This window comes from Pseudophryne corroboree, chromosome 7 (assembly GCF_028390025.1).
Source record: "Pseudophryne corroboree isolate aPseCor3 chromosome 7, aPseCor3.hap2, whole genome shotgun sequence".
Classification (NCBI taxonomy): domain Eukaryota; kingdom Metazoa; phylum Chordata; class Amphibia; order Anura; family Myobatrachidae; genus Pseudophryne; species Pseudophryne corroboree.
In genome coordinates this window covers 201,466,841-201,482,233 of record NC_086450.1, presented here as the reverse complement: position 1 = coordinate 201,482,233, position 15,393 = coordinate 201,466,841, and positions in this window count along the sequence as shown.

The following is a 15,393-nucleotide window of genomic DNA, read 5'->3' as shown; positions in this document are numbered from 1 at the left end:
GTCTGCCCAACCCCGATGCCCCCGCAGGTCTTAAAGGGAGACAAGGGGAAGTCCGAGACAGGGTGATAACAAGGGGCCCTCTGACTAAGCAACCAGGCCAGGGGTTACAAGCTAACTAACTTAAACCAAAGGTATGTGCGGACTAGCCGCCAGGGAAAAGGACAACCAAAGATCCCCTGATCCGTTACTCCTATCCAGCACCGCTGGATACCAGAGTGGATCTGTGGGAGCGGAATCCTCCGCAAAAGCTCCAGAACACAAGTAAACTAAATAATAAACAGTAAGCGGACAAGCCGCAACACACGGCTGAGCCGCGACTCACGAACACCACAAGATGTTAAAGGTGCTCGGTCAGACTCCAGGAACAGATGACAAACTTCCGAGTACAGGATCTCTGAGGACAGGAACAACCGGATTGAGCAGGACTGGAAACTCTCTGTAGCAGACACAGGCAAACAGGAAGCTATCACCGGCGTCTGTAAGGAGTCCTGAGGGTGCCTTTATTCAGGAACCCTCCAATCAAAATCCAGACAGGGTAATCAACTGAAATGCCGTGCAGCTTGCATGCTGCACGGCCAGCACACCATGAGGTAATCAGGACAGACCCAGCAACGGGGAACGCGGCTGAACGTGGCGTCCCCGTTGCTAAGGTCAGAGCGGCTCCGTGCGCCCGGCGTCTAGCGTTGCCAGGGAGCCGGCGGCTGTACGCGCACGGCGTCCCTGGTTGCTAGGCGCCGGGCCGCACCGACGAGCGGACCCTGGCGCCTAACAACAGCAGTCTCAGGAGAGATGAATGTAGAAATTGGTGCGAATAGTTGTTACACAGGGTGAATAGTTGTTGAAAATTAATAGTGTTAGTATTTCTGTGGGTTTGGTGGACTTCAGTGAGAGCATGTAGGTGAAAAGGTTGTGATCTGAGAGAGGTAAAGGAGTGTTAATGAATTCAAAAACTGTGTATTGTAGTCTGGGATCAAGGGAATCGCCCTCCTGATGAGTAAAGGAGTCAGTCCATTGGGAGAGGCAGAGAGAGGAGGTTAGAGTGAGTAGTTTGGCAGCATGGGGACTGTGAATAACGATATTGAAATCACCTATAATGATGGTGGAGATGTAAGATGTAAAGAAGTGAGGGATCCAAGCAGAAAAAATATACAGAAATTGTTTGTGTTGCCCAGGTGCGCAATAGATAGCAGCAACACGCAGAGAGAAAGGGGTGAAAATACTAATGTATTTTAAATGATGAAAATTTGAGTGATGGAACCAGTGGTAGAACTGTGTATTTGAAAAATTGGGACAGTAATATTCCAACCTCCACTCTTTTACTGTTACCAGGCCTGTAGGTATGTGTGAAGTGGTGCAGCGGAACCATTTCTGATTTTTGTTTTAGCCAGCTCGTTGAGGTTTTTTTAATTAAAATGTCATGGATGAATGTTAATCTGTTGGAAACAGAGCGTGCATTCCATAAGGCACATTTTAGTGACTTGGAGGGAGACTTGTGATGTTTATAAGGATGGTTCAATTTACAGTCCATTGTGAATCTGCTGAATGTGAGTGTTGTATGTGGATGGGACCTAGATTTGGAAATATGTCAACAGCTAGTAGAAGCAGAAGAATAGAACAATAAGTATAGTTGTAGGAGGTGTGTTAGTTTTTTATGGTGACAGGACGAGGATGTTACAGTCAGTGTATACTGTATAGACAGGTAAACAGCAAATGTGTGTGAGTAAGAGTAGAGGGGATTAATGAGGCTGCAATGTGCACAGAGACATGAGTTGCACTGATTGTGAAGGATGTTACAGTTTTAGAAAGGATACCATGAAGTGGTATTAGAAAAAGCAGTTTTTGGTACATGGTGTTTTTGGTGTTTGAAGTATATATATTTAGGTTAGTACATAAGGAAATTGCAAGTTATATAATGAAATTACCTGGCCTCAGATGTTGTTCAATATTTGTTCAACTCTTTGATTAACTGTTTTAAAATCACATTTCGTAATTTTTCACCCTTTGGACCCTATTCAGTAAGGTTGCAAATTCTGCTAAACAGCAGAATTTACAATCCTTTTGCTCACATGCTGGGGGCCGCCCATCGCAGGTCAAGGCAACCCAGCATGCAGCCCACTGCCCACCCACTGCGATCGTACTGAAATTGCAATCGCACTGCAATTTCAGCATGACCGCTGAAATTGTGGATGACTCCTGCCAGCGCAGGATGTATTCTGTGAGTATGAGATGCTGCAGTTTTGCAAGATGAGTAGAATATCACATACATTTAAAAACAGATGTATTCTATGTTTTGCAATTCTAAAGATGTAATCTTCATCTAGTGCTGGGGTGCAAGTTCCATCATTTCACATCTTCTCCCGGGATACTGCATCCTTTCTGGCAGTGATACAGTCCATTATGGTTTCATAGAGGCTTAAGCGATTAAAGAGCTTGACCCTGTTTGCTAAGCGCACATGCAGACAGCGAAGCCGGAAAGACGTTGACAGCAGCAACCCCCGAGTCATGCAGACACCACCACGGTCCTCACCCCCCCTATCTTCTGTCACATAGGCAGAGAGCCGGCCAGTGAGTTCTTTGTTTGTTATGTCCTGCAGCGCAGCTACACGGTCTCCTGGGACTGTGGTGCCTGTCACTACTGCAGCATCGGCAGGTGCGCTACTGCTCACTGCAGCAGTCACCGCCAGATCACCAGGTGCCTGCTCCTCTGTGCACCTCTGATAGCAAAACGCCCAGATCCCAATGTCTCCATTGCCTCCGGGAGTTACGCCACTGTGCAGAGATATATTATGCAGCCCTTAAGGGGCTATAAAGGGCCCCATACACTAGTGCGATGTTGCACGTTTTTGTGTAATTGCGATGAGTTCCAGAGATGGATAGCATGAAAAATGTCAAATTACATGTACTTTTTTTGCGATTGCGCGCTCCCGTGTGTCACCCATCGCAATCGCAGATCACATGTGCTGCACGTGGGATTTATCTCAATTGCATGGAAATAGGTTTACTAACATTTTATTACCTGAGATAAATCACATGTAAAAATACACTCAAGCATGAACTTGCAATCGCAGGCATCCCAGGAAGCTCCCGGCCAGATTGCAGGAAAATTGCATGCAAGTCATTGCTGAGATACATCTCCCTAGTGTATGGGGCCCTTAAATAAATGATACCAATGTGATGCTGCCCTGATACATCAAATGAGATGCTGATATCCCAATGTGGACAATGTACATGGGGTTGTATTCATGTGACCGCCGATCAGCTGACCGACAGTCACATGACCTCCTCCGTGAGCCTGACGGCTCACTATCCCGATGGTCGGCATGCTGACCAACAGGGACTATTTCCACTCGTGGGTGTCCACGACACCCATAGAGTGGGAATAGAACCCGTGGCGACCGCAGGTCGCCACCGAGCCCGCAGCGTGGCGAGCGCAGCGAGCCCACAAGGGGCTTGCTGCACTCGCCCCTCCCCGCCGGGATCCCGGCGTCGGTATGCTGCCGGGATCCCGGCGTCGGTAAGGTGACCGGCGGTCAGGAGACCACCGGTCACCAGTACTACACCCTGTACATGAATTGACACATATGGGATTAAAGTGGAATATTCCTGATATATATATTGACAAACACGATAGGAGGTGACCAATTACAGTAAATATCTGTAGTCCCGGAAGGACAATAATATTGTCAGACCTAAGATCGTTGTAATACGAATGGACACCTGCTGTTTAAGGGAGAAGAACACTTAATAATACAGTACTCACATAGACACATATTAACATCTCTGTTCAAACAAAAGTATCAATGTGGTATAAAGTGATACAACTAAGAAATGATAACACATGAATTTTAATCCATGTAATAGGTACAAGTGAACAAGGGCCCTCATTCCGAGTTGATTTGCTTGCTAGCTACTTTTTGCAGCCATGCAAACGCATAGTCTCCGTCCATGGGGGAGTGTATTTTCACTTTGCAAGTGTGCAATCGCATGTGCAGCCGAGCGGGATGAAAAATTTTTTTTGCAGTTTCTGAGTAGGTCTGAACTTGCTCAGCCCTTGCGATCACTTCAGCCTGTCTAGTCCCGTAATTGACGTCAGACGCCCGCCTTGCAAACGCCTGGACACGCCTGCATTTTCCCCACCACTCTCAGAAAACGGTCAGTTGACACCCATAAAAGCCCTCTTTCTGTCAATCTCCTTGCGATCACCCCTGCGAATGGATTTGTCGCTAGAAGCATTGCCCAGCAACGATGCTGTTTGCACCTGTATGATGCGCGTGAGCATTGCGATGCATACCCATGCGCAGTAGTAACCTGATCGCTGCACTGCGAAAATCGGCAGCGTGCGATCAACTCAGAATGACCCCCAATATACGAACAAGATACAATCCAGTGACATCTAGGGCGCAGAACATATTTTTTTAACCACAATCTCTCTTCTTTTTCATTGATTCTATTTCTCTTTTTAATATTTTCTGGTTTTACCTTATATTTGATAATAAAAATTATATTTTAATAGTGTCTACAACAGTGCCCCACTTTATAGCATTTTCAATCTCTTTCTCTATTTTTTATTGTATATACAATATACCTTGCCTGTGGTAGCGGGTATGGGTCATTGGGTCGACTCAACTTAGGTCGACAGTCATTAGGTCAACCACTGAAGGTCGACAAGGGCATTAGGTCGACATGCAATAGGTCAACATAGGCATTAGGTCGACATGTACTAGGTCGACAGGTGAAAAGTTCGACATGAGTTTTTGGACTTTTTTTGGTGTAGTTTTCTTCGTAAAGTGACAGGGAACCCCAATTAGTGCACCATGTCCCCTCGCACTAGTGCACCGTATCCCCTTGCATGGCTTGCTTTGCTTGCCATGCTTACCATTCCAATCATATTCCACGTGGATCGTCAAGTATGGAAAAAGCCAAAAAATGAAGAAGAAAAAAATGAAAAACTCATGTCGTCCTTTTGACCTGTCAAACTAGTACATGTCGACCTAATGACCATGTTGACACATTGTCCATGTTGACTTAATGCATGTCGACATTCAGTGGTCGACCTTAGCTGTGTCGTCCTAACGACCGTATCCCGTGGTAACACCCCCCAAATGTACTTGGTACTGTAAATAGAATTACTCTTTAATAAAATTATGGGGGTCTCTTACATGATATACTGTAAACACACCTGTGTGAATAGATTCTATATAGCGTCTTACCTGTATTCTACCTTATTCAATATAAAATACTTTTACTCACACACGAGGCCATTAACCAAACTTCACCAATGTACATCGCTTCACTTATCTCAAAATATCTCCTAACCCAACCTCTTTGCTCTTCACAAAATCTATGTCACTCATTCAATCTCGTTATTCAATCCCATTCATGATTGCCGGACTTTCATCGGGCTGCACCCACTCTGTGGAATGACCTCCTATGCACAATAAGACTCACCTCTAGTCCTCAAACCTTCTAGCATTTCCTTAAAACTCACCTCTTCTGACAAGCTTATCGAATTCGGGACCCACCAACATAGCCATCAATGTCTCCCTATCGAATGACATCCTCTCTGCACAGTCCACTCATATCCTCACATATTTTCTTGTTCTTCACTTCCCCATACTCCTGACCCCAGGCCAACAATGCTGTGTGATCATATCATACAGCCCACCAAAAATCTTTGCAAACTGGTAGACCTTTATGCATTAGATAACACCTGTCCTTGTGTATTAATGTGTACTTCAATATAGATTGTAATCTTGCGAGCAGGGCCTTTCTACCTCTATGACTGCATGTTTTACCTAGTCTTGTTTTTTCATTGTTGTTTGCAATTGTTTTGTTTTATGTGATCACTGCTTTCAGTTGTAAAGCGCAACAGAATTTGCTGCGCTATATAAGATATTGTTAATAATTAATCACATACAGCATCCCAGTGACCACAATTACATACAGTCAACATCCCTGTAACCACCATACAGTAGAGACAGCCTACTAGTGATTATCATACAGTACGGACAGCATCCAAGTGACCACCATGCAATATAGACAGTATCCCCCATGCAGTACAGACAGTATCCTAGTGACTACTATAGAGTAAGAGTGCATACAGTACAGTACAGATTACATTGAGCATCATACAGTATAAACAGTACCTCTAGTGAAAAGTGATGGCACATGAATGATCATCAGAAACAGGCAGATTGGGAACTTAAAGTGGCCCTGGATAAAAAGTCTGAAAGTGGCCTCATGTGGGTTGGACCAAAATAAGTTGGGCTAAACACACATTTGGATATGGTTAGCAACCTATTAGACAGTATCAGAGCTTGTGAGTGATGGGCCCAAGGGCAAAAATATGCTTTGGCCTGCCTCCTTTCTAGTACATATGCCCATGATAGTGCACCACATAACCGCCAAAAAATACAGAGAGCATCCCAGTGTTTAATAGTAATCTGTGTCACTTTATTCAAATAATAATAATAATAATAATAATAATAATAATAATAATGTGCTACTTTATACTCCACAGTGTTTAATGTCAGCAGCAGTGCTCAGAGGGTCTGCAGATGGGTAAGCTAACAGAAAGTGAGAGGGAGAGGAAGAGACAGCAGGCAGCAGGTATAGAGTGATGGGGAAAGCAGAGGGTGAGATGTAGAGGCAGAAGGTGACAGGGAGAGGCAGAGGATGAGGGCCAGAGAGAGATGAGCAGATGCAAAGGGTGGCAGGTAGATGGTAACTCTGAGAGGCAGAGGGTGATGGGTAGAAGGCGACAAGGAAAGGAGGAGGATGAGAGGTAGAGGTTGACTTGCAGTCTAGGCAATGGTCGGTCACTAATCAGAAAACTTGAAGAGGCACTCTCCTCCCACCTGCAGCACTTGTGAGGTCACCTCCATGAGTCCCCACCAGTAAGTGCTTGTACAGCAGCCTAACCACTCCAGGGCTGCTGACAGTCTAGACAGGCAATCCCGGCTGGGTAGCAGACATAAACGGCCATTAGTTTAGCACCTAGCGATGTTGTGGATCATCAGTGATGGTGGCCCAATCAGTGGCAGGGCACCGGTGAGCCCCTTACTCCCTAAGATCCCCAGTGGGATGCACCAGCAGTAGTTCTATTCCTGCTATTAGCCCTAGAAACAATACTACACATACTGCATCTTTTTGACCACTATACAGTGCAGAAGGTAACCACATTACTAAATAATTCAGATAGCATAACAGTAATACCCCTTTCGCATAGAAAATAAAATTACCCGGTAAAGCAGTTCTACCCAGCAATTTGCCAATTAAACACGGGTTCTTTTTCTGTGTGGCAGGGTTAACCTGGGTTGAAATTCCTATGACTTCGACCCAGAAATTTACCAGGGTTGGAAGCCCGGGAATTTCGACCTGAGTTGACCCTTTCACAATGACGAAATACCCGTTTTGATCTGCAAATTACCGGGTAGAAATTCTTGACTCGGTAATGTGCTTCTCTGTGTGAAAGGGGAGGTCAGGCAACTGACCCGGAACTGAAATGCTGGGTAATTGCCGGGATTTCTGTCTGAAAAGGGTATTACTGACGTACAGTACAGATAGCTACCCAATGACAGCCACGGAGCATCCCCGTGACTACCATAAGTATATTGAGCTACTCAGCAACCTCCATACAGTAAAGATGGTATCCCGATGACTGCTATTAAAGAACACAGAGCACCACAGTGACTGCCATAATGTACAGACAGCATTGCAATTGCCACCATACAGTACAAACAGCATCCCAGTTAGCACCATATAGTACATTACTTCAGTGGCCAGTGAAATATGTTACTTAGTAGGCAATGACCTATTCAGTCACACAATACACACACACACACACACACACACACATATATAAAACTTAAATAAATAGTCCCGTATTAATGGACTAAGCATGTAATTGTCCCTGGCCAGTCTTTCGTCGGTGCATGTCAAATGCAGAAAGAGCAAGTAGAGATGCACAATTTCGCACAATGGGCCTACTGTAATTCAGACCTGATCACTGTGTTGCAAATTTACAGAGGTCTGCGATCAGATAGTCGCCGCCAAGGGAGAGTGAAAACCCGCCCCATGCAAGTGTGCAAATGCATGTGTACTCTGTGCTAAAAATTCCTCCAGACAGCGGACAGCTGCAAATCCGTTCGCAACTCACTCACCATCTAATGATTTTTCCAGTCTGTGCAGTCTGTGCATAGCCCAAGACTTACTCCTACAGTGCAACAGACACAGGCTGATCAGGGCCGGAGCTGACGTCACACACCTTGAAAATGCTTGGGAACGCCTGCTTTTTTCCTGACACTCCCAGAAAACGGCCAGTTACCACCCACAACATCCTCTTCCTGTCAATCACCTTGCGAACGCCTTGCAATCTACATTTTTGCACCATTCTGTCACTTTTTGGTGATGCGCCTGCGCATTCCGGTGCATATGCATGCGCAGTCATTAGATAATTGGCCGCTGTGCTAATTCTCACAGCAGCGATCAGGTCTAAATTGGGCCCAATAGTTTTCTCAGGGATTTCCTGAGTGTCTCTATTATTTCTAGTAATCTGACATGAGAACAAGAATGATGCTATCCCAGATAACAGAGTGATACTGCCATTTACAGTTGCAGATGCTTAATGTTGAACAGATCTCTTTGTTCTGTATAATCGGTGAAGCTGTCCCTTTAATTGCAACAACTGTAGATGAGGCTGGGCGTGCTTTACATTGTGAGTAGAGAGTGCGGCAGGCACTTTTCGTGTTTTGTGTTTTGGTTCTGGTTCTGGTTCCATGCTCGTGTTTTGGATCTGGATTGTTTTTGCCAAAACCACTCTTTTGTGTTTTGGTTTTGGATCTGGATGATTTTTGAAAAAAACATAGAAACAGCTAAAATCACAGAATTTGGGGATATTTTTGATCCTACTGTATTATTAACCTCACTAGCATTTATTTCCACTCATTTCCAGTCTATTCTGAACACCTCACACCTCACAATATTGTTTTTAGGCCCCAAACAGCACATCATGCAAAGAAGTAAAAGAGGTGCAATGAGGTAGCTGTATGACAAAGCTAAGCAACACAAGTGTGCGGCACAAACACCTAGCCCATCAAGGAGTGGCACTGCAGTGGCTGACAGGGTGGCACTTAAAAAAAAATAGTACCCAAACAGCTCATCATGCAAAGAAGTAAAAGAGGTGCAATGAGGTACCTGTATAGCTAAGCTAAGTGACACAAGTATGCGGTACAAACACCTGGACCATCTAAGGTTTGCATTGCAGTCCCACTGCACTAATATCAGATACCGGACACACGTCTAACACCAACATAGCTGTTAAGGCCTCAGTAATCCACTTTGCAAAAGGATGACTGCTGTCATATTTCAGCTTCCTCCCAAAGGACTGTTGGGCAGTCATTTGCTTAGTTGAAGTAGTACATGTGGTCTTCCAAATTCCTCTCTGGCATGAAGATTGACTCCCAGCAGCAAAAACAGCAGCAACAGCAGCAGCAGCAGCAGTAGGAGGAAGTGGTTCTTGATCTTTACTTTTTTTATCCTCCACATTTTTGTTCTCCATTATTTTTTGCAGTTATATAACAAAATGCAGCAAAGGAGAACATACCTCTACAACACACAGGGTAAGCCTGTAAACATTATTTGGATTAAATATTAATAACCCCTTTATTTGGAGTGAATAATATACAGCACAGGACAGCACCACTTAACTTATATGGCAGCACCACTGGACTGGACTTATACGGCAGTACCACTGGACATATACGTCAGTATCACTGGGCTTATACGGAAGTGTCACTGGACTGGATTTATACGCCAGTACCACTGTATTTATATGGCAGTACCACTGGACATATACAGCAGTATCACTGGATTTATACGACAGTATCACTGGACTGGATTTATATGGCAGTACCACTGGACATATACGGCAGTACCACTGGTTTTATTGTTTTATACGGCAGTATCACTGGACTTATATGGCAGTGTCACTGGACTGGATTTATACGCCAGTACCACTGTATTTATATGGAAGTACCACTGGACATATACGGCAGTATCACTGGATTTATACAGCAGTATCACTGGACTTGATTTATACGGCAGTACCACTGGTTTTATGGTTTTATACGGCAGTATCACTGGACTTATATGGCAGTATCACTGGACTGGATTTATACATACCACATCACCATCAGACTCATCCTCGTCAACTTCCTCCTCAGCGCCAGCATCACCCATATCCTCATCCTGGTGTACTTCAACAGTAACATCTTCAATTTGAATATCAGAAACTGGACTGTGGGTGCTCCTTCCAGCACTTGCAGAAGGCGTCCAAATGGTGGAAATAGCCACCTCTTCCCGTTCAGTGTTGGGAAGGTCAGGTATCGCTATTGCCAATACACATTAAGAGCCCATTTGAAGTTTTGTAGAGAGGTGAAGAGTCTGAGGGGGAGAGGTAAAGTATTCCAGAGAAAGGGAACAGCACGTGAAAAATCTCGAAGATAGGACTGGGAGGATGTAATCAGAAGACAGGAGAGTCGACGTGCATTAGCAGAGCGAAGAGGATGGGTGGGAGAGTAAAGGGAGATAAGGTCAGAGATGTAAATGGGAGAGGAGTGGGTGAGTGCTTTGTAAGTAAGTGTGAGAAGTATCTCACACTCATCCTGGTGTACTTCAACAGCGACATCTTCAATTTAAATATCAGAAACTGGACTGTGGGTGCTCCTTCCAGCACTTGCAGGGGGCATGCAAATGGTGGAAAGAGCCACCTCTTTCCGTCCAGTGTTGAGAAGGTCAGGCATCACAACTGCCAACCCACTTGGACTCTCCTTGGGGATTTGTGATACCATCTTTGCTGTGCTTTTGCCTGCTTAACTCTTATCATTTTTCTAGCAGGAGGATGAGGGCTTCCATCATCATGTGAAGCTGAACCACTAGTCATGAACATAGACCAGGGCCTTAGCCGTTCCTTGCCAATGCATGTCGTAAATGGCATATTGACAAATTTATGTTTCTCCTCAGACCATTTACACTTATTTTTTTGGGTCTTTTTACTGGACTTTGGCTTTTTGGATTTTACATGCCCTCTACAATATTGGGCATCGGCCTTGGCAGACTACGTTGATGACATTTCATCATCTATGTCATGCCTAGTGGCAGCAGCTTCAGCACTAGGAGGAAGTGGTTCTTGATCTTTCCTTATTTTATACTCCAAATTTCTGTTCTCCATTATTTTTCTGGAGTTATATAACACAATATGCGGTACAGGAGAGTGTACCTCTTCACTACACAGGGCAAACCCTGTGAAAATTATTTAGATTAAATATTAATCCCTTTATTTGGAGTAAATAATATACAGTGCAGGACAGCACCACTGAACTTATACAGCACCACCACTGGACTGGACTTATATGGCAGTATCACTGGAATTATGCGGCAGTACCACTGTACTTATACAACAGTACCACTGTACTTATACAACAGTACCACTGGACTAGATTTGTACGGCAGTATCACTGGATTTATACACCAGTACCACTGGAAATATACGGCAGTATCACTGGAATTATACGGCAGTACCACTGAATTTATACGGCAGTACCACTGGACTGGATTTATACTGCAGTATCACTGGACTTATCGCCAGTACCACTGGAATTACATGGCAGTATCACTTGAATTATACTGCAGTATCACTGAAATTATACGGCAGTACCTCTGGACTTATACGGCAGTACCACTGGACTGGATTTATGCGGCAGTATCACTGAAATTATGCATTAGTACCACTGTGCTTATATGGCAGTACCACTGGACTAGATTTATACGGCAGTATCACTGGATTTATACGCCAGTACCACTGGAATTTTACGGCAGTATCGCTGGAATTGTATGGCAGTACTACTGGACTGGATATATACTGCAGTATCACTGGACTTATCGCCAGTACCACTGGAATTACACGCAAGTATCACTGGAATTATACGGCAGTATCACTGAAATTATCTGCCAGTACCACTAGACTTATACAGCAGTACCACTGGACTGGATTTATACGGCAATACCACTGGACATATACGGCAGTATCACTGGACTAATAAGGCAGTATCACTGGACTGGATTTATACGCCAGTGCCACTGGATTTATATGGCAGTTTCACTGGACTTATACGGCAGTATCACTGGATATATAAGGCAGTATCACTGAACATATATGGCAGTATCACTGTACATATACGGCAGTTTCACTGGACTGGATTTATATGGCAGCACCACTGGACATATACGGCAGTATCACTGGATTTATATGTCAGTACCACTGGACATATACAGCAGTATCACTGGACTAATAAGGCAGTATCACAGGACTGGATATATACGCCAGTACCACTGGATTTATATGGCAGTTTCACTGGACTTATACGGCAGTATCAATGGACATATACGGCAGAATCACTTGACTGGATTTATACACCAGTACCACTGGATTTATTTGGCAGTACCACTGGATATATACGGCCATATCACTGGAAATTATATGGCAGTACCACTGGACATATATGGCAGTTTCACTGGACTGAATTTATATGGCAGCACAACTGGACATATACGGCAGTATCTCTGAAATTATATGGCAGCACCGCTGGATATATACGGCAGTATCACTGGACTGGATTTATACGGCAGTACCACTGGATTTTGTACGGCAGTACCACTGGATTTATAAGGCAGTACCACTGGACATATACCACAGTTTCACTGGACTAATACGGCAGTATCAATGACTGGATTTATACACCAGTACCACTAGATTTATATGGCAGTATCACTGGACTTATGCGGCAGTATCACTTGACATATACGGCAGTATCACTGGACTGGATATATACAGCAGTACCACTGAATTTATACGGCAGTACCACTGGACATATATATGGCAGTATCTCTGGATTTATATGGCAGTACCACTGGACATATACGGCAGTATCACTGGACTGGATTTATACGCCAGTACCACTGGATTTATATGGCAGTTTCACTGGACTTATACAGCAGTATCACTGAACATATACGGCAGTATCACTGGACATATGCGGCAGTATCACTGGGCTTATACGGCAGTACTACTGAACTTATACGGCATCACAGGGACATCACCACTGGACTGATGCAGGACAACACAACACCACTGCAATGGACTGGACTTATACAGCAGCACTGGATATGTGCCCAGGACTTACTCTGCTGCTGCGATGATCGGAGCCAGAGCTGACTTCACGAGTCCTCTTACAAAACGCTGGGTCCCTCCAACGTTTTTCCAGACACTCCATAGAAACAGTCAGTTGCCACCCACAAACGGCCTCTTCCTGTCAATCTTCTTGCAATCGTCAGTGCGATCAGATTTGTCGCACCATCCTGTTGCTGGCCGATGCTCCCCGTTGCTGCGGACTGTTGTGACTGCACATTGTGGTGCATATGCATGCACAGTTCAGACCTGATCGCCCGCTGTGCGAAAAACAGCAGTGATCAGGTCTGAATTAGCCCCACATTCCACAATATGGGCTGAAGTGTGAGCTGTAGTCTCACCAGTTAACTCAGTGCAGTGGGCGCACTGTGCGTGCACACCCTGTGAAGCCCAGTGAGATGCAAAAGCATCTCAGGGCTGTGATCACCTCTGCCTGATTGACAAACACTTTTGTTTGGGCGCAGTTCAGACAACTCAAGCGTGTCTGGACCATTGCGGGAGTGGTTTACGGTGGCTGCATGACATCACTCTGAGCCACTGCGACCCAGGATGCAGTGGGTAGCCGCCTGCCAACGGAGATAGGCTGTGAAGGCAGGGAGCTACTCGGTGGCTACAAAAGCATCACCGCCGTGCATTGCTTTTGCACCCATGCAGAATGGGGGGGGAATTTAGAGCCAGACATGCGGGGAGGACTAGCCCTGTTCTGGGCATCCCCCTGCTTGTCTGAGTAACTGAACAGAGATGTGCTAAATTTAGCACATTGACGATCAGAGCTGAATGACCCCCTCAGTCCAGAAACTGCACTTGCTTAAGTGTACAACCGTACGTGTATCTCATATACAGATACTGTAGTAAGCACATGTGTGAGATAAAACACACCTGTTCCATGTTGCTGCTTGGTTTCCCTTTGTTTGTACTTCTATGCAGAAGTTGCCCCACTGGGTCTCTGCTGTGATCCACCAGCTTACATCACAATGGCATTTTTAGCTCTGCCCCGTGCTGCCAGCCAGAGCCCAGGTTCCTAATGTGCAGCCAACAGCTCCCTCAATGGCCTCCTGCTCTTTGTCCAGCACCTCCTGCAACCAACATCTCTCAGTGCCTCCTGCAGCCAACATCTCTCAGCATCTCCTGCAGCCAGGGTCTCTAGCACCCTTTATTTTGGCACCCTCTCTCTGCTCCTTCCCCAACATTCACCTTTTCCCTTCAAAAGAGGACAAGTGGACAGCTGAGTCCTTGTGTCTCTCAGCTTTGGTTGTTATCTGGGTCCTAGTGATTCTCAGCTTTAGCCCAGCAGGATCCTAGTTAGAGATGTGCAGGCTCAGATCAAACTTACCTGATCAAAGGGAATCTGAGTAGTGGCTTGTGTTTTCTCGCCTTTCTCGGATTCCAAAATGAGGCAAAACATCATGAGCTCAGCATCAGATTCTATGGTGGTGACTCAGCGCCACTTCAGAGCAGATACTAGAGAGGAAGCATATCCGCTAGACTGCCAGAGCATTATTATAATTATTATTATTATTATTATTATTATTATTTATTAATAATAATAATAATAATAATAAATAATAATAATAATAATATTAACTGCTCACACCCCAGAGCACATCCAATAGGCTGCCAGGGCAATATTAATAATAATAAAAAAAGAATAATTACTGCACACAATCAAGAGTGGGTCTACTATGCTTGCCTGGCTGTCGGGATCCCGGTGGAATGCTGACAGCGGGGCGAGCGCAAAAGGGCCCCTTGCGGGCTCGCTGCAGTCGTTATGCTACTGACATGGTTATTCTCCGTCCAGGGGTGTTATGGACACCCAAAGAGGGAAAATAGTTGTCGGGATCCCGGTGCTGGTATGCTGAGCATCGGGATCCCGACAGCTGGGATATCAAGTGCCATCCCTGCAGAGCACATCCACTAGACTGCCAGGGCACTAATAGTAATAATAATAATAATAATAATAAATAATACTAACTGCAACCAGTGAACACAGCCCAGAGCTTGTCCTAAGGGCAGCATTATTTATTATTATTTTAATGCCATTATTATATTGATTAACCGTTTATTGGTGCACACGGGTGTTCAATAAAATATAAATAACCCCAAGAAAATAAAAAAAGTTGTTTTTATTATTTTTTGTACCACTTGTT